A 24,141-nucleotide genomic window follows, 5' to 3' on the forward strand; every position below is an offset into this window, starting at 1 on the left:
GCTTGCAACCCAAGTGTCAAAGAAGGAACACTTCAGACTGAACAGCAGAAGAAATGTGAGCGATCAAGAGGAAAGAATATGGTTCTTATACTTGCAGGGTGACCATAGGCTATTTAAGGAGAGGAGGAAGAGCTTAGAAGGAGCAGAGCTGATGCAGGACCCTGTATTGGATAACCTCTTCTCCTTAAAAGCTTTCGGAGCTTACCAACCCATGCTCAGTGCTTGGTGAACATCACCACATTCTATCTGTACCCTGGCTTGCAGCTTTTAAGTTTTTCATCATCAGTTTTCATTAGATCCTTTTGGAAATCTGTGAGGCCAATACAGCAAGAACTATTACCTTACTTTTTTATGAGTAAACCCAGGACCTCAAAGGTGACATAGTATGCTCAAATTGCCATTAAGTATCAGAATCAGGTATAACCAAAGCATAATTTCCTACATTCTCCTGGGGAAATGGAGGTGAGCAGAATAGTAGCCAGACCTATTCAGAACAAGATGAGAGAAAAGGCTTAGAAAATCAACAGGCTATCTGGAATATGACAGGATAAAACATAAAGTGATCAATAAGTTGCCAAAAGTTATGCTTAATTGTACTTTCATTTGCTCAATGAACACTTTTATTTTACTTGAAGCTATAGGCCACTGTACCATATACACAGGGGAATATGTTAGCATATTCTGGCTTCTACCAGGAAGGATATGTATATGTTTCAGAAATAGATTGAAATTCTACAGGAGGGCCAATCTGTGTTTTGAGACTCTAGAAAATTGTTTGAGAGGCTCAAGGTTACTTACTGTAAGGAAAACTCATGATGACTGTATAAAAGAAGTCATGTCACATAAGTTCCAAATTCAAATAGATCTTCAATTTGGTTGGTTCTTGAGCTCTTTTTTCCCTTGAAATAAAAAAAAAAAAAAGTAAATGAACACTTTTCTTTGATGGATTAGTGTATACTGCTAATTCATATTACGCTTATCTCTGGAGGCAGATGCCATGGATAGATCAACAGCAGCTACTTTGGACCTTGAGTATGAAGGTAACATGCTAGCATGACTAGGTAGTGATTTTAAAGGTATATGAGTCCCCAACTAGTTGGTGTAACTTCTTCCAGATCAATCTCGACAGTCTATCTCCCAAATTTATTTACCTGAGAGAAAATAAGCCTTTTGTTTGCTTGAGCCTGTTTTCTTTTGTATTTTTATTTTATATACAGCCAAACCTAATCCTAACAGACTCACTGATACGGCACACTAACGCGTGATACTTATCTCTCCTTTCTTCATCTTCCCAATTTACTTACATCTCAGTTTTTTACTAACTCAGTATCAGCACTTACATTACCATTAGTACTGAAATGCTCAAAGAAAATATACTTCGTCATCCATGGCACACCACAGATAAGAAAATTTGTTCATTTTCTTTATGGCCACACTAATGCTTTGACCTTTGACTATCTCTGGTTATGATGTTCTGTAAAAAAAAAAACAACCTAATTTTGGTGCCTAAAAACTATTGGGTCAGATTGTAGGCTCACCAGTGGAAATGGGTGGTCCTTGAAGTAAAAGAAAAAAAAAGAAATTTAAGAATTTAAACTTCATCACAGCTCATGTGCCAACCATGGTCTACACTTAAGACTGCCTAATCATTGAAAATGAATTTACCATAAGGTATCTTTGAAGGTAATACAATGGTTTTTGTAAGGATGTGAATGAGAACAGCAGCCTTTGTACTCAAAGCTAGAAGATTGTCAAAATAAATCATGATATATCAAAATATCACAATAAGAAAATATTAAAAATGATATTGTAGAGTATTCAAGGACTCAAAAGAAAGCTTCATATATGAATTTAAGTGAAAAAAGAATCATAAAACAAAAAATTTTAATTAAAAAAGAATATACTCCTAAGCATTATTGATATTTTATATCATATCTGAATTTTAGGTTATATTTAATTTATACTTCCTTATTATGATTTTTTTTACATTTTCTAAATTCTTTACAGTGTAATTATTTTCTATTTGAAATCAGAAGAATGTATTATCACAGAAAACAAGGGAGAAATTATGAAGAGAGACCTCAAGGCTGATATAGTCACTTTGGGCTCCCTGGCAAAACAAGAAAATACTGAAACATTGCTCCTGTATATCTACTTATGTGATGTTAAAAAATAGTTAGAAACTAGCCAAGAGAAAATATTTAAATATCTTGAAACAAAAGCAATTAAAGTCTTAAATCCCAGGATGGAAATGCTCAATTAACTTGAAAAGAAACTTCCCCATTGAATTTCATGTTGTGATTAGAACAAATGTAATCCTTATTGTGTGCCTGGGCTTTAGAAGACATACTGCAGCATCTTAAATTATAAAAACAGTGTTAATTCAAATTAATTTGCATAAGTACATGTGGAAAACACCAGCTGAAAGACACTGAGAAGAAAAAAACCACAAACGATGTGTTAGACTGAATGGCAATATTTCAAGTTCTAAGGAGGCATTTTCACAGTCTACCGCAAAATCCATAATAATGTAATTCCCACATATTTACTAAATTCCTACTATGTGGAAAGTATTTTGCTAGTCCCTATGGAAAATACAAAGCTGCATCTCTTCCGTCCCAAAGACACTTAAAATCTAGTGGGAAAATGAACACAACTAATCATATGCAGGACTGTCTGGGAAGTGATGAGAGGTGTAAGGAGAAGAGAGGAACAGACTTTGTGTTTATTAATAATCTGAAATAGAAAATGAACTTATCAAAAACCATGTTGGCCAACGATTTCAAATTGGAAGTTGCTCAACAAACTTAGTGTGGAAAGAAAGATACAAAAGAAGGAAAGATGATGTAAATTTCCCCAAAGACTTGGGAAATAAGAACAGAAATGAACAAAATGAGATTCAACTTTAAAAAGTTGGGGGTAGGGGGAGCAGAGAAAGTATATAGACATTGAAAACCAATCACTTGAAAGCATTAGGTATCCAGTGGGCAGAAACCTGGCCTAAGCGTATGGACTAATGGATCCCACAATAGTTGCCACTCAGTGTTACAGCTCAAAGGCCTAGTCAGAGTGTTCAGTAGGTGAAGGAGACAAAGGAGGCCTCTGTGAACAGAGAATGGAAAGAAGATTTATTCTAGTGAAATCACAGGAAGAAAAGAACATTTCATTAACTCAGAGAAAAAGATAAAAACCACCTGTAAGATAGCTGAAAAAAGCCTTCAAGGTCTTTATGAAGTCAAGAACTGGGGGGAAAAGAAAACCCAGTTCCTCACTTAAATACCAGTATCAATTAAGTAAAAACAGTCAGTACAGTAGAAAGGAAAAGTTAAAAAGGCAGAATTATATGAGGAAGAAAGAAAACTAGCCATGGTATTATGCCTACCAGCTAAGATAATGACAAAACCACATACCACAACATGGTTAATTCAGGAATCATAGCTTTATTAATCATTGACTAAATTGGGCTGCCACTGAGTTGATCAAATTAAGGCCAGAACAAATCAAATCTACTTCAGTCTTACTGATTAAACCATTTTAAGTAGACTTTTGATGCAAAGTCAGAAAGATACCTGAAACAAAGGCTGGATTAAGCTGTCCTTTAACCACAGTGTCTAAGGGTGTCTGGAATAGTTCTTGGCTGGTAAGTAGCTATTTTCTTTAGAGCACCTCAATGCTCATTTCTGTGAGTGTGTGTGCACGCGCACGCACGCATTAAGTTTCACTTTAGTCATGTCTAACTCTTTGCGATCCTATGGATTGTAGCCCATCAGGCTCCTCTGTCCATGGGATTCTCCAGGCAAGAATACTGCAGTGGATTGCCATGCCTTCCTCCAGAGGATCTTCCTGACCCAGGGATCAAACTGGTGTCTCTTATGTCTCCTGCACTGGCAGGTGGGTTCTTAACCACTAGGGCCACTCTGTGGGTCACTCTAGTTCACTGTTATATGGCCACAGGTTTTTAGTCCTAGCAAACATGCTTACAAGGTATTGGTTGATCTTTTTGGCCAAGTAAGTGTAGGAAGCTCAAACAATCTGTCTTCTTTATTGGGCAGCTGGCAAAAAGTGTAATATGCTTGTTCCAATAATTACAGATTAGGGGTGGAAGATGCTAAGCAAACATTTTAAACGTGTTTTTAAAATTTTATTATTATTATTTAAATATTTATTTATTTGGCTGCGCTGGTTCTTAATTGTGGCATATGGGATCTTCAATCTTAGTTGCGGCATGTGGGATCTAGTTCCCCAACCAGGGATCGAAGCTGGGCCCCTTATATTGAGAGCAAAGAGTCTTAGCCATTGGCCCATCAGGGGAGCCCCTGCTAAGCAAACATTTTTTTTCTTCTCTCTTTGCTCTGTCATTTACTCCTCTTCTCTATACTATACTTCTTTATTGAAAATTACTATTAGTTTAATTTTCATATATTATTTGGGAGAAAAAGTTAAACTGATACTTGAGGTTTAAACATCTTCTGAAAGTAAGTTAATCATAAATGACATTCAATGAAATGTTCTTCATACTCAGGCTGATACCTGAGCTCATTCGTTTACCAGCAAAGGAGAGAGATTTATAAGCCGAACTTTAGGAGGTGTCCAAGTTTGAGAAAGATAAATAAAACTGAAGCTCTTCTGCATACTAGTTTTATCCTCTGATCACCAGAACTGGGACTCTGAACCACTGGACAAATCCCAAAGCATCAGTTACCTAGAGCAGGATCGAGCAGTTCTTTGAGAGCTGGATGTCCCAAATTTCATCCAAGGTCAACTCAGTTTGATACATTCTTTTCCATATTTTAGAAGAACCTGAAGGACCATCCTACTTTCTGCTTCTGCTTTGACTGTATTCTTTTTTCTAGTTGCTCACCTCTGAACCTGTGATCCTGCCTCCTTATCTGGGGCACCTCAACATCACACCCCCAGAACATGCCCAGCTATGTTCACACAGCACTGAATTCATAATTAGGAGATGGCTCACAAGGTTTAATAACCAGTTCACAGTGAGTCCTTAACATATATCTATTTTGCAAACACAGATGAGAATACAGTCACACTCCACATTTTCACAACCTTAAAAGGGTAAAAACTGACTGTCTTGTGTTTGTTACTTGCTTCAGTCATGTCCGACTCTTTCCAACCCCATGGACTATAAGCCTACCAGGCTCCTCTGTCCATGGAATTTTCCAGACAAGAATACTGGAAAGGGTGGCCATTTCTTTCACCGGGAGATCTTCCCAACCCAGCGACTGAACCCAGGCAGGTTGTAGGCAGATTCTTTACCATCTAAGCCACCAGGGAAACTTAAAAACTGGCTTACCACTTTAATTCTATTAAGTCAAAAGTAAGATTTAATTTAAAAAAATAAAAAATATGTTACAGGTTTCTTAACATTTAACTTGAAAAAAAATGAGGAGTCTTTACTGCATTACAAGATACATGTAGTCACAACAGAAGCTAATTTATTCCCAGATGCTGAATCCTGGGATACCACTTTGCAGAAAAGAAGACCTTAATTCTGGGGGGCCAAGACTTAGGCCAAGACTTGGTTGAAATTATAACATAAAAAGACTAGATAAGCCAAGAGAAATTCAGAAGTAAACTCAGGTAGTGAAATAATGCCAAAGAGTATTGGTTTACTGCCCACCCAGTGATCTCACAAGGCCAGTGTCCTGCCTGCACAGGGACAGATCTGGACACTGTAGCCTCCATTGTTGTCATAGTTCAACCTTTTCTTAACCTCCTGTCTAAGTTTTCTTTTTCTGTTCCTCTCAAATATGACTGTTTTCTCCTTCTCACATTTTGAATTTTGCTTACTGCATTCTGATGCTTCCGGTTTTAAATATCACAAATCTTTATAAATTTCCATCATTGTTGCTTTGAGTTCACATTTTAAAAAACTCTCCAGGAGTTTGAACGTGTTCCGGCAAATCATTTGTTAGTAAAGATCTTATTTTCTATGAAATAAAAGCCCTCAAAGGCATTAGTATCTCTGATCATAGAAATAAATCTATGGGCTAAGCACACAACTGGTCATTTTAATAAATAACTAGATTACTGTAGCCTGCCAGGCTCCTAAATCCATGGAATTCTCAAGGCAAGAATACCCGAATGGGTAGCCATTCACTTCTCCAGGGGATCTTCCTGACCCAAGGAATGAACCCAGACCTCCTGCATTGCAGGCAGATTCTTCACCATCTGAGCCACCTGGGAAGCCCAAGGTTAAGGAAAGCCATGGACTTATTTCAGGCCTTTATCTCAGACTGTGATTAACTCTTGGGTAACAACTGGCCAGATAGTTACTGTCATGACTGAGAGGTTATCATTGTAGAGTTACACTATGGCCAAGATCACACTGTTTCTGTACCTGACTTTCCAGGACTTTAAGTTCATAAGCATTTAAACAATATAGTTTTGCTCTTTAACATATCAGACCAAAAAAACAATATGCTGATTTGCAACACAATACTAAGAAACTGTGCACAAAGGTAAGTCAGATAAAACAAAAGTTTCTGAGGAACTGTCCAAGGTGTGTCTCCTGGGTCATCTAGTCTACAGCTCACTGTGAAATATAAGATCGTGTGGATCGTATACATCAGGCTCCAAAGTGAATTTATTCATGTTCTCCAGCTATTCAAACATCAGGAGAGAGGAAAGAAAGTCAATGCATATGAATACAAAGTGGTTTTGATGGTTTTTTACACCAAAGCCTGGAATCTACAAACAGAAAAGGTCATGGAGGCACAGAAAGATTCCCAGGAGGTTTTGCTCTGCTTGTGTTAGTTTTATAAATAAACACTACAGAAATTCTTTTTTACTTCAATCAATTCCTTTCCCTCGGAGGAGGCACAGATCTTTACTAACACAATCTTTGTTTACCAGCTGCTCAATCCGTTTTGCAAATTCAACCCTGTTGAAATATAATGCCGGGGAGAAAAATACTGAGGAAATTTCTGTACTCGGTTAATAGTCAGTATTTTCTTGAAACCAGTATGGAAGTCACCATCTGTAAACATTAGAGAAAGATAAAAAAATAAAATTATCAGACCATCAGTCAAAGCTACTAGAAAGCTTGGTAATTGTCCTATTAGAAATGACAAGACAAGGTAATAATACCAGAGCAGAAAACAGGCTCTGCTCTGGAAAACCGAAGGGGAGTTTCTATCTTCTCAATCCTGAAGTGTTGTTTTGTCTTCCTCTCTTTGGTTTACAGGCAAGAGTCACTGTGCCTGTAAGACTGTGTCAGTGAGAATTATGCTATAATCTTCTATGTATAGATTCAAGGGATAATTAAAATATGAGAAAGAGTTTGTCTTTGTTATGAGTAAGGCCTTATTTTTCTAGCTCGCACATTGATAAAAAGCAGTGCTTGGCAGAGAAAAACCCTACTTACTCTAGTGATAAGATGAACCAGAGGGAATCGTCAATATTCCACCATTTCTCACCTACAAAATTGGAAATTTCCTAGAGTTCAACCCAATAGGTAGAAAGCAATTTTTCTACAAATCTTTGTTTTAAAAAAACAGACTTTTCTAAATGCTGATATGAAAATGTTCCCTCACTCTGAGGACTTTCAAACGCTTTTTCCAAAACCTGACTTCCTTACAGTCTTCTTATTTGTCCATCTGGTGGTGGACACTCTAAGTGATCATCGGATATCATTTGTGAACACTGTGGATTTTAGGCACACTTTATTTTCTAGTGTGTTACAAGAATGTTGTCATAAGTAGTCTAGGACTTCCAAAATGAAACCAAAAGATCATATGCCTTGTGTGCTTTGAATTGAACGGAACAGCTTGTCAGGGATTCTCACATCAAAAACTTATTTGCCAACTCTACAAATCTGGAGGAGGAAAAGGAAAAATTGAAAGGGAAGAAAGTTCAGAATATGTACAGTACTTGTAATATTATGTATATATTAAAATAGACACAATAGTATAACAGAGATATAGTATAAACCTCTCTCAGATGGACTTGAATGACTGGAGATGATACAGTATTGGTATAAAGCAGAATCAGAAGCAGTGATTGTAATCTCTGTATGTATAGTGCTCGTTTGGTGGTAGTAACATAACTGATGTTAATCATTTTAAGAGGTGTCTAAGTGTTTTAATATATAAATTTATTATTATTACTATCAGGTATGGCAAGGCAGACCGATGTGGAGATCACTGCTATTGAAAAGTTAGCTTGTTGTACTTACAAGTCACAAGAAATGAAGACATCAGCATGTAATGGTGGGGGCCAGGTACCACCCGGGGAAGCGCCAGGATCAGACAAGAGGTAGAGGGAGGGGGGAAGCATGGGGACACACCTTTACTGGGGTTTCCACAGGGAGAAACAGGAAGACAGGGGCAGCAGGTTTCAGATTAGCCAGTTTGAATAATTTCAGTGGGTTCCAGGGCGTAGAGACTGTCCCCAGTTGTCTGGTACCTGGTCCTAAGGTGATTAGAGCAGATGGATAATGACTGGGAGTGTGAAAGGCCATTGAAGAGGTTGTTAGGGAGGTGGGCTCTGGATTGATCGGTTTGCCATCCAAAAGTTTTCTGATGGGCAAGTTGTTTACCACCTCTAGGAGCTGGCTAATTCTGAAGAGGGTAGCCCCTCCAGACCAGAGGGGCCCCAGATGTCAAAGCACGAGAACACAAAAAATAAGAGACATGCTTAATCCATTACATTGCCTAATAGACTCCCTAGGTGTCAAGTCATAGGTTTCTATCACAGCTCAGTCAGTAATTATCTGTGTGATGTTAAAAGGTCACTTTTCTAGTCTTTAATTCTTCCACTGGTAATTTAAACATGATTTGACTAGATAAATCTGAAATATATTAGGTGCATATTTAGCATTCTTTGAGTTATGATCACATGACAAAGGGGCTTCCCAGGTAGCACAGTGGTCAAGCATCAACCTGCCAATTCAGGAGATGCAAGAAACATGGCTTTGATCCCTGAGTTGGGAAGATCTCCTGGAGCATGAAACGGCAACCCACTCCAGTAGTCTTGCCTGGGAAATCCCACAGATAGAGGAGCCTGGCATGCTACAGTCCGTGGGGTCACAAAGAGTCAGACAGGACTGAGTGACTGAGCTCCCAACACCCCATATGACAAAAGGAGATGTGTTATTATATTTAACAGGATAACTCTTATTCAGGACAAGAATTTGGTAAATTCAGTTTGATATAGGAAAATTAGGCTTGAATACACCTATTATTTTAGGTAATCTCTAAAATAGACAAGTCATTACTGCAACGTGCAGTCTAAAAAGCTGCAACTTAAAAGCTAGAATGCTTGCTTATGCCTCAAGGCTTCTTCTAACCACATTGAACTTGGCTTCTGGAATCTGTAAGCACCACCAAGTCCAGGACTCCAGGAGAACTATTTCATTTTTACTGATTGATGATATAAACAGCAACTGCATTTTATCTTCCTCTTATTCACCTTTCATATAGCAACAAGGATATGGAGAACACACCATATAGCTGATAGACAATAAAATTATGCATAACTTGGTAACCAGCCCACTAATAAAGTATCTTAAAACAAAATACCAATATAGACTTGACATTGTAAGATGAAAATTGGAATGTTGTTCTCAACCATATGGGAAAATATCACCATATTTCTGTAGCATAACTGAAATGACATATTTTTCAAACTGCCTTGGTGCCTCTGTCATGTTAAGCTGGGTATATGATCCTTATGAAACATATACACTTCTGATATTTCTAATTTATAAATAATCATCCTTTACCTTTCCTGCTCCTAAATAGAAAGCCTTCTGATTATACATTATTTAACATATTTATGCTTTGGTTGCTGTTCAGTCGCACAGTCGTGTCTGACTCTATATAAGCACATTTTTGAAATAGATTCCAGTGGTATGTATGCTTGTGTGTGAACATGTGTGTGTGTGTTTCTGGGATGAGGGGATCAGGTCTATAAAGTATGATCATTTTTTTGTAAAAATAAATAGATATATTTAAAGGTATGGAAAAATATATATAGTCAATTGTAAGCAGAATTCATCCTCCAGTGATGAAATTGTAGTAACTTTAATTTTCTTCTTTATACATTTTGGATTTTCTGTATTATTTGCAATTAATATGCATATATTCCTTTTATACTTCTATTTTGCAAAACAAGTATTCCTACATCTTTAGAGAATTTTTTGTGAATATATAATGATCACTCATTTAGATTTATAGATTCACCATACAGGTTTTTTTCCCCAATTTATTTAGGACCCTCAGTTTCTAATTGTTAAAATCTTGGCATAGATAATATTTAAAGCAGTAAAGGGGCTTCCTAGGTGGTGCTAGTGGTAAAGAATTTGCCTGCCAATACAGGAGACACACGCGGGTTGGATCTCTGGGACAAGAAGATCCCCTGGAGGAGGAAATGGCAACCCACTGCAGTATTCTTGCCTGGAAAATTCCGTGGGCAGAGGAGCCTGGCAGTCTACAGTCCATAGAGCTGCAGAGTCAGACATGACTAAGCCATTGAGCACACAGCATACACGAGGCAATAAAACAAGCCACCTATGGTAGAGACTGTAAGTAAAGATTGCTTCTGATCATAGCCCAGTAAAGCCACCCTCTATTCTAAAGGCCACAAGAGTTAAACTAAAAGGAGAGCATTTAAGTATTCAAAAGAATTAAAATAGTTCATCAGCCACTGCCAAGATCTCAGTCCAAAAAATTTCTCAGCCTTCAGAGAAATTGAGGTCCTCAGGGTTCACTGTGTAGGCAACTGAGTATGACGGTTCCATTTTAAAGGTTTCCTTGCTTGATTAGAGTTTCATAGTCATGAGACCATGGTCCCAAGAACATTCCTCTTACCAAATAGTTTTACACAAGGAGCAATTGTTTGGCAGCCACAGACTTCCAGTATAACAGCCAGGTTTTCTGCAGAGGCTAGGTTCACAAACAGAGGAACCTGGGAATAAGCATGTGGCAGTATGTGTGTTCCGTGGCTCAGTCCTCACCGACTCCTTGCGACCCCATGGACTGCAGCCTGCCAGGCTCCTCTGTCCATGGAATTTTCCAGGCAAGAATATTGGAGTGGCTTGCCATTTCCTTCTCCAGGGGATCTTCCCGACCCAAGGATCCAACCCACATCTCTTGCGTCTCCTGCAGGCAGATTCTTTACCACTGGCTCCACCTGGGAAGCCCAGCCTGTGGCTAAAGCAGCACAAATTTATGACTACGTTTTCAAAAGCAGCTTAAGTTTGCTTCTGTGATAACAGGTCAATAACAACTTTAAATAGAAATACTAGGAATTCTAAGGTGGGACTAGAGTACAGACTAATAATTTTAGGTGTCTTTTAAATAAACCTCCTGCTCAAAGCAATGGATAAGCTCCTGTGATTCTGATATCAAAGGGGTGAAATAACTCTGAGCTTGATACTTTGATTTCCACTCCTCAAGTGAAAAGTGAAAGTGTTAGTCACTCAGTCATTTTATGACAGACTCTTTGCGACCCCATGAACTGTAGCCAGCCAGGCTCCTCTGTCCATGAAATTCTCCAGACAAGAATACTGGAGTGGGCTGCCGTTTCCTTCTCCAGCGAATCTCCCTGACTCAGGGACTGAATCTGGGTCTCCTGCATTGAAGGAGGATTCTTTACTCTCTGAGCCACCAGAAAAGCCCAATCTTCCAAGCCCTAGAATATTAAGATGTATGTAAAATCCAAAAAGTCAGAAGGAAGACCAGACCAAGATCCTCAATAGGTAATGAAAGCGGCAGTCACTCTTAATGTTGTTGTGTTCATTCTTGTTTGTTATCTATGTCAGACTTTGTGGTTCTCACTTATTTCCATGAATAACTATAAGAGAAAAGATGGGAGAGACTAATTTAAACTGGGTGAAACTTTTGCAAGGAGCCATATTAAAAAATTAACATGGTCTTTATAGAAGCACTAATTGAGTTGTTGTCATTGCCTACAACACAGGAAACTCCCAAAGTCTGTATTTTAACTGTTAATCATGTCAGTAACAGATATCATGGATATTTTATCGAATATGCTAAGGCTAAAATTATTTTCATTAATTAATTACACTTTGAAACCATTGGTTAAAACTTCATGCTAAGAGCTAAAACACTGTCAAATACACTAATCCCCATCATTTTCCTTTAAGTGAGTATTATTAGCCCTGTTCAAAAATTAATTCATCTGAAAAGCCTTAAAGGACTGTAATTTGATAGGCAGAGCCAAGGCTACAATGCAGATGTAATGATTTATAGACCAGGGTGCTAAGTTTTATCCAGTCAGTATTTTTATATGTTCTAAGATTAAAGGTCATATATCTTCCCTTTGATATGTCAACGATAGCATGATTTTACCAGATGGAATGAGAAGTAACTGACTGGTGTTAATAATTAAACTCTAAGTATCTGCCAATAAACTCAATTTATGATGTGGAATGTCAGTGTGGTACAAGATCATTACCTGCCAAGTAAAATTGTAAATGCTTTCATTGGAATTGTTTGGATAATACAATGGCTGATCAGATTAAATAAAATACCTGAAAAGATTGATAACAAATGCAACGGAAAGGTCTACTTTTAACTTTAACTTCTTATGAAAAATTTCAAACAAAAGAGCATGATGAATCCCCATGCTCTCAGGTCTCTGATTTAAAAGTCATCAACTTGTGGCCAACTCTGTTTCATCTCTCCCCTTCCCCTGTACTGGAAGATAGTACGTGTGTATCCCTAAAAACTAAGGACTATTTTATATACAGTGCCATAATGCCATTGTAATATCTAAAAATGAGGTAACAATACTTCAGTATCATTAAATATCTTGAAAGTTTCACATTTCCAATTGCTTTAAAATAAAAATAAAAATGTTTTACAGTTGTTTTTTTTGAACTGGAATCCAATAAGACTCACCTCGCAATTAATTGCTTTATTTGAGTCACTGTTAATTTATCAGATCCCCCTCTACTTTTCTTCATCCTCTTTGAAACAATTTTTGAAGAAACTGTGGCATCTGTCCTGTTGTCTGAATGTTATCATTGGATCCACTGGTGGCATTTAACATGTTCCTTTATAAACACAGTAGTTCTAAAATTGGCAGTTAGAGCTAAAATCTTGAGCAGAATTAGGGTCCATTTTTTCTAGACTTCTTCACAGATGTGGTAACATTCTTCTAGGAGGAACACAAAATGTCCAATATTATCACTTTTTACAATGTTAAGTCATCGATGATTATTACTTAAGTTGAATAATCTATTAGAATTTGTATAATGATGATTTTTCACTTAAACCATTTTTTTTTCATTTTTTTAAGCTGGAAATCCTTTATAAAAAGAATATCTCCTCTATTAATACTTGGCTAAAGAATGATACACATTTGGTAAGAAAGACAGGAAAAAGAATTTATTTCTTCCTTTATTGACTAGTTTATTTACCAGCTTACCTTGATTATCACAAGTTAAGTCTTTGTTTTTTAAGTATGAAAACTTACTTTAAAGGGTCTTATGATGCTGTGAAAGTGCTGCACTCAATATGCCAGCAAATTTGGAAAACTCAGCAGTGGCCACAGGACTGGAAAAGGTCAGTTTTCTTTCCAATCCCAAAGAAAGGCAATGACAAAGAATGCTCAAACTACCGCACAATTGCCTTCATCTCACATGCTAGTAAAGTAATGCTCAAAATTCTCCAAGCCAGGCTTCAGCAAAACGTGAACCGTGAACTTCCAGATGTTCAAGCTGGTTTTAGAAAAGGCAGAGGAACCAGAGATCAAATTGCCAATATCCACTGGATCATGGAAAAAGCAAGAGAGTTCCAGAAAAACATCTATTTCTGCTTTATTGACTATGTCAAAGCCTTTGACTGTGTGGATCACAATAAACTGTGGAAAATCCTGAAAGAGATGGGAATACCAGACCATCTGACCTGTCTCTTGAGAAACCTGTATGCAGATCAGGAAGCAACAGTTAGAACTGGACATGGAACAACAGACTGGTTCCAAATAGGAAAAGGAGTACGTCAAGGCTGTATATTGTCACCCTGCTTATTTAACTTATATGCAGAGTACATCATGAGAAACGCTGGGATGGAAGAAACACAAGCTGGAATCAAGATTTCTGGGAGAAATATCAATAACCTCAGATATGCAGATGACACCACCTTTATGGCAGAAAGTGAAGAAGAACTAAAGAGCCTCTTGATGAAAGTGAAAGAGGAGAGTGAAAAAGTTGGCTTAAAGCTCAACGTTCAGAAAACTAAGATCATGGCATCTGGTCCCATCACTTCATGGCAAATAGATGGGGAAACAGTGGAAACAGTGTCAGACTTGAATTTTTGAGGTTCCAAAATCACTGCTGATGATGATTGCAGCCATGAAATTAAAAGATGCTCACTCCTTGGAAGGAAGGTTATGGCCAACCTAGATAGCATATTGAAAAGCAGAGACATTACTTTGCCAACAAAAGTCCGTCTAGTCAAGGCTATGGTTTTTCCAGTGGTCATGTATGGATGTTGGACGGTGAAGAAAGCTGAGCGCCTCAGAATTGATGCTTTTGAACTGTGGTGTTGGAGAAGACTCTTGAGAGTCCCTTGGACTGCAAGGAGATCCATTCAATCCATCCTAAAAGAGATCAATCCTGGGTGTTCATTGGAAGGACTGATGTTGAAGCTGAAACTCCAATACTTCGGCCACCTCATGTGAAGAGTTGACTCATTGGAAAAGACCCTAATGCTGGGTAGGATTGGGGGCAGGAGGAGAAGGGGACGACAGAGGATGAGATGATTGGATGGCATCACCAACTCGATGGACATGGGTTTGGGTAGACTCTGGGAGTTGGTAATGGACAGGGAGGCCTGGCGTGCTGCGATTCATGGGGTCGCAAAGAGTCGGACACGACTGAGCGACTGAACTGAACTGAACTGAATGCTGGTGAGTGCCTGTATGGTAAAAAGTTGGGGATTTTTGTAAAAAGCCAATGTATGAAGTTGTCACCTTGTACACTGCATACTTTGTCCTCCTCAGTAAATATGCTTCAAATTAATAAAAGATAACCAAAGAGAAAATAGAGAGATGTGTCAGGTGTAATAGGTAGAACTTTTCATTACTAAAAGATTGGTAGAGTCTAACTGAACCTGCAATAAAACTAAAGACATATTTTACTGGAGGCTTAAATGTTGACAAGGCAGGAAATGACTTACCCACCCATGACAGGAATACTGATTTTTTATGTGGTTATCCTATTTTCTTCCAGTATCACAGAGATATAACAGACATACAGCACTGTATGAGTTTAAGGCAGACAACATAATGATTTAACTTACATACATCATCAAGGGTTTTGCTGGTGGCTCAGACCATAAAGAATCCACCTTCAATGCAGGAGACCTGGGTTTGATCCCTCGGTCAGGAAGATTCCCTAGAGTTGGTAATGGCAACCCACTTCAGTATTCTTGCCTGGGAAATCCTATGGACAGAGGAGCCGGGCAGGCTACAGTCCATCGGGTTGCAGAGTTGGACACAAGTTAGCAACTAAACCATCACCACATCATTGAATGATTATCACAGTAAGTTTAGTGAACATCCATAGTCTTATACAGACACAAAATTTTTTAAATAGAAAAAAAATATTTCTCCTTGTGATGAGAATTCTTAGGATTTTACTCTTAACAACTCATAAGTAGCAGACAGCATTGTTAGTTATATTTAGCATGTTGTACATTACACCCCTAGTACTTATTTATCTTATAACTGGGAGTTTGTAACTTTTGACTGCCGTCATCCAATTCCTCCTCCCCTCTGCCTCTGGTAATCACAAATCTGATGTTCTTTTCTATGAGTTTGTTTGCTTACTTGTTTTTGGAGTATTATAATTGACCTACAACACTTTGTTAGTTTCTGTTACGTAACATATCGATTCACTATTTCTATACGTTTTGAGATTTTCCTGACGATAGTCTAGTTGTGATCTGTCGCTGTACTCTGTTTCCCACACTGTATATTTCATACCCATGACTCATCATTTTGCAACTGGGAGTTTGTACCTGTTAATCTCCCTGTAATATCTCTTTCCTTCACCCCCCTTCATCCCTATGGCAACAACCTGATTGTTCTCTGTATCGATAAACCTGCTTCAGTTTTGTTGGGTTTGTTCTTTTGTTTTGTTTTTTAGATTCCACATATAAGTGCTATCATAACAGGGTTTGTCTTTCTCTGTCTGACATTTCACTTAGCATAATAGTCTTTAGTTCCATCCATATTGTTCTAAAGGGCAAGATTTCATTCTTTTTTAATGATTGAGTAATCATCCATTCAGAGAAGGCAATGGCAACCCACTTCAGTGTTGTTGCCTGGAGAATCCCAGGGACGGCGGGGCCTGGTAGGGTGCCATCTATGGGTTCGCACAGAGTCGAACACTTCTGAAGCGACTTAGCAGCAGCAGCAGCAATCATCCATTATATGTATATATATATATATATATATATACACACACACCATCTCTTCTTTATTCATTCATGGACACTTGGATTGCTTCCATACCTTGGTTATTGTAAATAAAGTTGTAATGAACATAGGGGTGCACATCTTTTCTAATAAGTGGTTTTGTTTTCTTTGGATAAATTCTCAGGAACGGAATTGCAAGATCATGCTGTAGCTCTATTTTTAATTTTTTGAAGACTATCCATACTGTTTTCTATAGTTGCTGCATCAGTTTACATCTCCACATATAGGGCCCAAGAGTTCCCTTTTTCCACATCCTCAACAACACTTGTTATTTGTTATGTTTTTGATAATAGCCATTCTAACAGGTCTGCAGTGATAGTCCAGTGTGGGTTTGATTTGCATTTCCCTGATGATTAATGGATCTAAGAGAAGCAGAAGATATTAAGAAGAGGTGGCAAGAATACACAGAAGAACTGTACAAAAAAGATCTTCACGACCCATATAATCACGATGGTGTGATCACTCACCTAGAGCCAGACATCCTGGAATGTGAAGTCAAGTGGGCCTTAGGAAGCATCACTATGAACAAAGCTAGTGGAAGTGATAGAATTCCAGTTGAGCTGTTTCAAATCCTAAAAGATGATGCTGTGAAAGTGCTGCACTCGATATGCCAGCAAATATGGAAAACTCAGCAGTGGCCACAGGACTGGAAAAGGTCAGTATTCGTTCCAATTCCAAAGAAAGGCAATGCCAAAGAATGCTCAAATTATTGCCCAATTGCACTCATCTCACACACTAGCAAAATAATGCTCAAAATTCTCCAAGCCAAGCTTCAGCAATACGTGAACCGTGAACTTGCAGATGTTCAAGCTGGTTTTAGAAAAGGCAGAGGAACCAGAGATCAAATTGCCAACATCCGCTGGATCATGGAAAAAGCAAGAGAGTTCCAGAAAAACATCTATTTCTGCTTTATTGACTATGCCAAAGCCTTTGACTGTGTGGATCACAATAAACTGTGGAAAATTCTGAAAGAGATGGGAACACCAGAACACCTGACCTGCCTCTTGAGAAACCTGTATGCAGGTCAGGAAGCAACAGTTAGAACTGGACGTGGAACAACAGACTGGTTCCAAATCAGGAAAGGAGTACCTCAAGGCTGTATATTGTCACCCTGTTTATTTAACTTCTATGCAGAATACATCATGAGAAACGCTGGGCTGGAAGAAGCACAAACTGGAATCAAGATTTCCGGGAGAAATATCAATAACCTCAGATATGCAGATGACACCACGCTTATGGCAGAAAGTGAAGAACTAAAGAGCCTCTTGATGAAAGTGAAAGAGGAGAGTGAAAATGTTGGCTTAAAGCTCAACATTCAGAAAACTAAGATCTTGCCATCCAGTCCCATCACTTAATGGCAAATAGATGGGGAAACAGTGGAAACAGTGTCAGACTTTATTTTGGGGGGCTCCAAAATCACTGCAGATTGTGATTGCAGGCATGAAATTAAAAGACGCTTACTCCTTGGAAGGAAAGTTATGACCAACAGAGACAGCATATTAAAAAGCAGAGATATTAGTTTGCCCATAAAGATCCATCTAGTCAAGGCTATGGCTTTTCCAGTAGTCAAGTATGGATGTGAGAGTTGGGCTATAAAGAAAACTGAGCGCCAAATAATTGATGCTTTTGAAATTTGATATTGGAGAAGACTCTTGAGAGTCCGTTGGACTGCAAGGAGATTCAACCTGTCCATCCTAAAGGAGATCAGTCCTGAATATTCATCGGAAGGACTGATGCTGAAGCTGAAACTCCAATATTTTGGCCACCTGATGCAAAGAGCTGACTCATTTGAAAAGACCCTGATGCTAGGAAAGACTGAAGGTGGGAGGAGAAGGGGCCGACAGAGGATGAGGTGGTTGGATGGCATCACCGCCTCAATGGACATGAGTTTGGGTAAATACCAGGAGTTGGTGATTGACAGGGAGGCCTGGCGTGCTGCAGTCCATGGGATCCCAAAGAGTTGGACATGACTGAGTGACTGAACTGAACTGATGATTAATGCTGTTGAGCATCCCTTCATGTGCCTGTTGGCTATCTGTATGTCTTCTTTGAAAAAACATCTGTACAGATGCTCTGCCCATTTTTCAATTGAGTGATTTTTTTAAATGTTGAGTTGTTTGAGTCCTTTGAATAGCTTGATATTGACCCTTTATTGATATATCACTTGCAACTATTTTCTCCCATTCAGTAGGTCGGCTTTGTTGTTGCTGATAGTTTTCTTTGCTGTGTGAAAGCTTGTTAGTTTGATAGAGTCTCACTCATTTATTTTTGCTTCAATTTCCCTTGCCTGAGGAGATAAAACCAAAAAAATGGAGATACAGCAAAAAAATATTACTAAGACCTACGTCAAAGACCTCACTGCCTCTGTTTTCTTCCCTAAGTTTTATAGTTTCAAGTCTTACATTTAAGTCTTTAATCTGTTCTGAATTTATTTTGAATTTATTTTTACTCATGCTGTGACAAAGTAGTACAGCTAGATTCTTTGCACGTAGCTCTCCAAAATCAGGAGGTGGGTCTGACCCAGTCACCTCTCAAATGACTGCTTCTGCCCTGGGTCCCAAAGTGTGTGAACCTGTGTGTGCACTCTTTATTAGGAGAGTCTCTGTTCCCCACAGCCCTCTGACTCTCCGGAAAGTAAGCCCTGCTGGCTTTCAGAGCCAAATGTCCTGGGGGCTTGTCTTTCCAGTGCAGGATGCCTGGGCTGGGGAGCCTGACTTGGGGCTCAATTCTCGCTCCTTGGGGGGGACTTCAGCATTGTTATTTTCCTTTCCTTTGTGGGTTGACCATCCAGGGGGTGTAGGTCTTAACTGTACTATCTCTCCATCCTTCTACCTATCTCACTGTGGTTCCTGCTTTATATTTTTAGTTGTAGAGATATTTTTTTTTGCTAGTCTTCTGGTCTCTCTCATCAGTAGTTGCTCTGTAAATAGTCGTAATTTTCGTGTGCTCATAGGAGGAGGTGAGCTCAGGGTCTTCTAACTCTGACATCTTGGCCATCCCCTTCGTTACCTGTTTATCTTGAAGATTAAACAAAAAGAGAAAGAGAGAGAGAGATGTCATGGCTAAAGTGAGGAAACCTCTGGCTGGCCAGTGCTGATTTCAGGGGCCCCTTCTTGCTTCCTCACAGGCTGGTGGTGTCTTGAAAAGAGCATCTACTCAGAACCCTACTGCTGAGCATACAGCCAGGTTCATCGCTGCATATGGTTCTAGTGGGTCAAGGAGGAGAATATTTTTCCATTTATATCTGAGAGGGAATAAAGCTAAAATAGAGCTTGACCATACTGTGGCTTGCTGAAATTCTTCGGTTCCTTGCCACTGCTCATGGGATAAACCCTACTTGTGTAACCAGCTAGTCAAGGCCACTGTTATCCGGCCTATCCCTGACTATTCTAACTAGCATCCACTATATTTCTTTCATAGCCTCCCCATTAGTGTGCCTATGAACTAGAAGAAAAGCAATCACATTTACTACTCTTCTCTGGTCATACTTGAAACCCCTCTTTGCTGGGTCTGTTCATGCTGTTTCAGTTTTCTATTTATGAACCTTCCCACCTCCTTTCTGTGGTTAGGTCGAAGGACAGCCCCCAAACATGTCTACATCTTAATCCCTGGAATCAGTGAATATGCTGCTTTACATGGCAAGGGGGAATTAAGGTTACAGATTGAATTAAGTTTGCTAATTAGCTATTTTAAAATAGAGAAATTATCTTGGATTATTTGCATGGGTTTAATGTAATCACAAGAGTCCTTAAAAATGGAAAAAGGAAGCAGAAGAGTATGTCAGAGTGATGTGATATGAGAAGGACCCAGTTCATCATTATTGAAGAGGGAGAAAGAAGATCATGAGCCAAAGAATGCAGGTAGCCTCTTGAAGATGGAAAATTCTGCAAGGAAACAGATTTTCCCCCTAGACCCTCTAGAAAGGGACACAGATCTGCTGACACCTTAGTTTTAGCCCATGAGAACAGTTGGAATTCTAACCTAGATAACTTAAGATAAACTACTAAGTTTTTAGTGATATGTTACAGCAATCTTAGAAAACTGATGCACCATTCATTTTACCCACATGGCACGCTGTGCCACTATTTTACCTGCGTAGCTGGAGGCAGTAAATGTAATGCATCAGAGTAAGATTCCACCTGAATGCAAATTTCTGCTTTGCTACCTCTAAGCTGTAAGATTTTGGACAATTAAGAAAATTCTCTGAACCTCACTTCACATCAGATCATCTGTTTAAAGCCTTCCATTGCTCGGAGCTCATGTCCTTTGAGGTATTTCTCACAATTATAATTAAATAATCACTTGAGTGCTTAATTACATGTCTGTTTCTCCCTGAAGATAGTGGTTTCCCCAAGGGAAGGAGCCCTAATTATCTTGCTAATATCTTGTATCCCTAGCAGAAGCTCCAGTGCTAAGCAAAAACAGGCATTTAAAAATATTTGCTATTTAAATGGATTTGATTAAACATGTCAGCCTTGGGTGTGATGTAAACAATGTGTGCATGCTCAGTCCCTCGGTCATGTCTGACTCTACAGCCCCACGGATTGTAGTCCTCCAGGTTCCACTGTCCAAGCTACTTTTCAGGCAAAAATACTGGAGTGGGTCGCTATTTCTTCCTTCAGGGGATCTTCCCAATCCAGGGATTGAACCCACATCTCCTGCACTGGCAGGCAGATCACTGAGCTACCTGGGAAGCCCTGATGTAGACAATACTGTCCAGGAAAATATCAATACATTCAGAATGTGAAAATTAATATTCACCGTACCAATGTAACTCAGGGATTTAGGGAGCCACGACTCAAAAGAGATTTCATAATCTTATCTTTTGAATTCCCATTTTTAAAGTTATTTTATTTTGTTCCCCACCCCCCACACTTTGCTTTCCTAACAAGGAGGTGTTTCCACTATTAGGTATACTTAGAACAGATGGAAAGTTTCAGAGCTATAAGTAGGGCCTCCTCAGGAATCATCACTCTGGTAGACTTCCCATGAGGCCAGGGTCTGATACTCATACTTACAGGTAAAAAAAAAAAAAATACACATTTACTGTGATAAACTCTAGGAGACTGATTCAGCTCAATCAGCTCAATCAATTTACAATGAGAAGTCTTCCAGGAGCAAAACAATATTTACGTGCACTGAATCATACCTTCTTTATCCAGCAGGAACATTTATTAGGGAAAATATTAAGTTTTAAAAAAGAGGAAAACAGACAAGCACTATGCATCTAACAATTTCTAAATACAAAGCATACGTAGTGAGTGCTCTTAAGCAAGTAGTACTCATAAAAGAATGATTCAGAATTTAATGCATTCAGAATTGGCATCTGCTGTTCAGTGATCACTATAAATGGTCAACAGATCATACAATAATTGTCTTGTATCCAAACCATAGGAAAGAAAAGAAGAATCTTAAAATTTATAACAATGTCAATTTAATATTTTATGTCTTGTTTCTAAATCTTAAAGACATTTTTGTACTCAACAAATACATATTAGGCATTATCTACAAATGGATCCCTGCAAAGCTCTTGATATAAGCCCTGTAGACATCACTAATATGTGAAAGGGAGACTACACAACCTGCTAGTAATTCATCACGCTAGATTTTTGAAATTCAAGACTTGAACAGAGCCCAAACCCTTAAGAAGCCACACATGTGTCCCAGAGAGCTTCGAACCCCTTTAGAAACAGTTTGCTTTCACTGCATTGGCCCTTCAGATGCTATGAAGTTTGTTTATAAGGAATAGTTATGTGATGAATGTGTCAGCATCCCTTCTAAAAGAAACTGGGAGATGCTATGTCTTATACTGTTCACTATACCTGTACAATCACAAAGCCCTGAAATTATCAATCAATGAAATAAGAGTCTTTCTCAGCCTTAAGCTAAATGATTAGCAAAGAATTCAAAACAATAGCACAAGCAGCACCAATATCCTTGAGGCCCCGAATATCAGATGCAGCTCTCAGAGTACTCATTTCTGCGCCTGAGCTCATTTGCTTTCAGATTTATGCTATCTAATTGGGTACCAGTTAAGCACAGGGAAACCAATGAACAGAGTCTCAGACTTATAACGGAGCAGGAAATGGCAATCCACTCCAGTATACTTGCCTGGGAAATCCCATGGACAGAGGAGCCTGATGGGCTACAGTCCATGGGGTTGCAAAGAGTTATGCCTCATTCATCATACATACAGACCTGTTCTGGCTACATAATTAAACCCTATTCTTCAACGGGCTTCCCTGAGAGCTCAGCTGGTAAAGAATCCACCTGCAATGCAGGAGACCCTGGTTCGATTTCTGGGTTGGGAAGAGCCCCTGAAGAAGGGAAAGGCTACCCACTCCAGTATTCTGGCCTGGAGAATTCCATGGACTATATAGTCCATGGTGTCGCCAAGAGTCAGACAGAATCTGCCTGCCAATGCAGGAGATGCAAGAGATGCGCTTTCAATCCCTGGGTCGAGAAGATCCCCTGGAAAAAGAAATGGCAATCCAGTATTCTTGCTTGGAAAACTCTATGGACAGAGCAGCCTGGCTGGCTGTAGTCCATGGGATTGCAAATAGTCAGACATGACTGAGCAGCTGAGCACACACAGAGAATATTATAATTGGTTAAGTAAGCCTGGCAGAGAAAGACAAATACTGTAATCACCTGTATGTGGAATCTAAAACATAACACAAGTGAATCTACATACAAAACAGAAACAGACTCACAGACATAGAAAACAAATTCATGGTTACCAAAAGAGAAAGAGATGGGAGATTAAATTAAGAGTTTGGGATTAACAGATACAGACTTCTATCATAAAATAGATAAGCAACAAAGATTTACTGTATAGCATAGGAAACTAAATTCAATATCTTACAATAATCTATAATGGAAAACAATATATATAACTAAATCATTTTGCTATACATCTAAAATTAACACAATATTGTAAATCAACTATACTTTAGTAGAAAAAAAAAGAAATGCATCTTCTGCTTTAAGCAACTTCAAACAATTTTTTGTAATAAATTCTAAATAGCTAAAAGTTGTATATTTATCTAGAATAAAATTATAATTGACTTCCTATTTCTGATAGCAATATTACTCCTTTCCACATCTGTCTCTTCATCCTCTTACACTTTATTTTCACAAATTACCACTGATACACATCATAGTCAAAGGTCGTGGAACTTATTTCCTGTTATTTGACATTTTCCTTCCCTATCACCTCTCCCGAGGCAAAAACTCTGAGTTAACTGCATCACCCTCATCCCATAAACACAGGGACCTTAATCAACTGTTTTCTGTTCACTGTTAAATTCCAAAGTTCCTGGATGCTGGAGGGCTTGAGGAAACAGAAATTCTGATCCATGGGATTTGAATAACTGCTCATGGGCTAATGGCAGGATCACCATATTGAGAGGAAGAATAAGTGAGGGCAATTGAGAGAAGAAACAGTGGAACAGAACCTGCATTTTATGATTGGGTGAAGAGTTTAAAAGAAAATACTCAGATTACTGAGAAGGGAATAAAAAGACCAATATTCAACCGAGCATACAACTGTCTTTTCCTGTATTTGGGTAGTTCAGGCATGCTAGAATTCTGAAACATTAATATTAAAGGAACTTTAGAAATCATATTATCCAGATTCTTTATTCAAAACTATTTAAAATCAAATTGGGAAGG

General features: G+C 38.6%; 1 protein-coding gene across 8 annotated transcripts in view; it reads right to left on the bottom strand.

Moving 5' to 3' along the window:
• The window catches only part of IQUB (IQ motif and ubiquitin domain containing), a 280,882-nt gene that overhangs the window by 78,247 nt on the left and 178,494 nt on the right, over nucleotides 1-24,141 (bottom strand). For 6 of the 8 annotated variants that reach the window (XR_014066711.1, XR_014066706.1, XR_014066708.1 and 3 more), the window contains 2 exons: nucleotides 12,885-13,143; nucleotides 799-899 (listed from right to left, as the gene is read on the bottom strand). The gene's annotated coding sequence lies outside the window, so the exon portion shown is untranslated. Of the gene's footprint in view, nucleotides 1-798; nucleotides 900-8,305; nucleotides 8,431-12,884; nucleotides 13,144-24,141 lie in introns of all 8 variants that reach the window. The other 2 variants (XR_014066707.1, XR_014066712.1) reach the window with 1 other exon arrangement.

The sequence above is a fragment of the Giraffa tippelskirchi genome, chromosome 10, assembly GCF_054371585.1.
Source record: "Giraffa tippelskirchi isolate mGirTip1 chromosome 10, T2T-mGirTip1v1.2.pri, whole genome shotgun sequence".
NCBI classification, from domain to species: domain Eukaryota; kingdom Metazoa; phylum Chordata; class Mammalia; order Artiodactyla; family Giraffidae; genus Giraffa; species Giraffa tippelskirchi.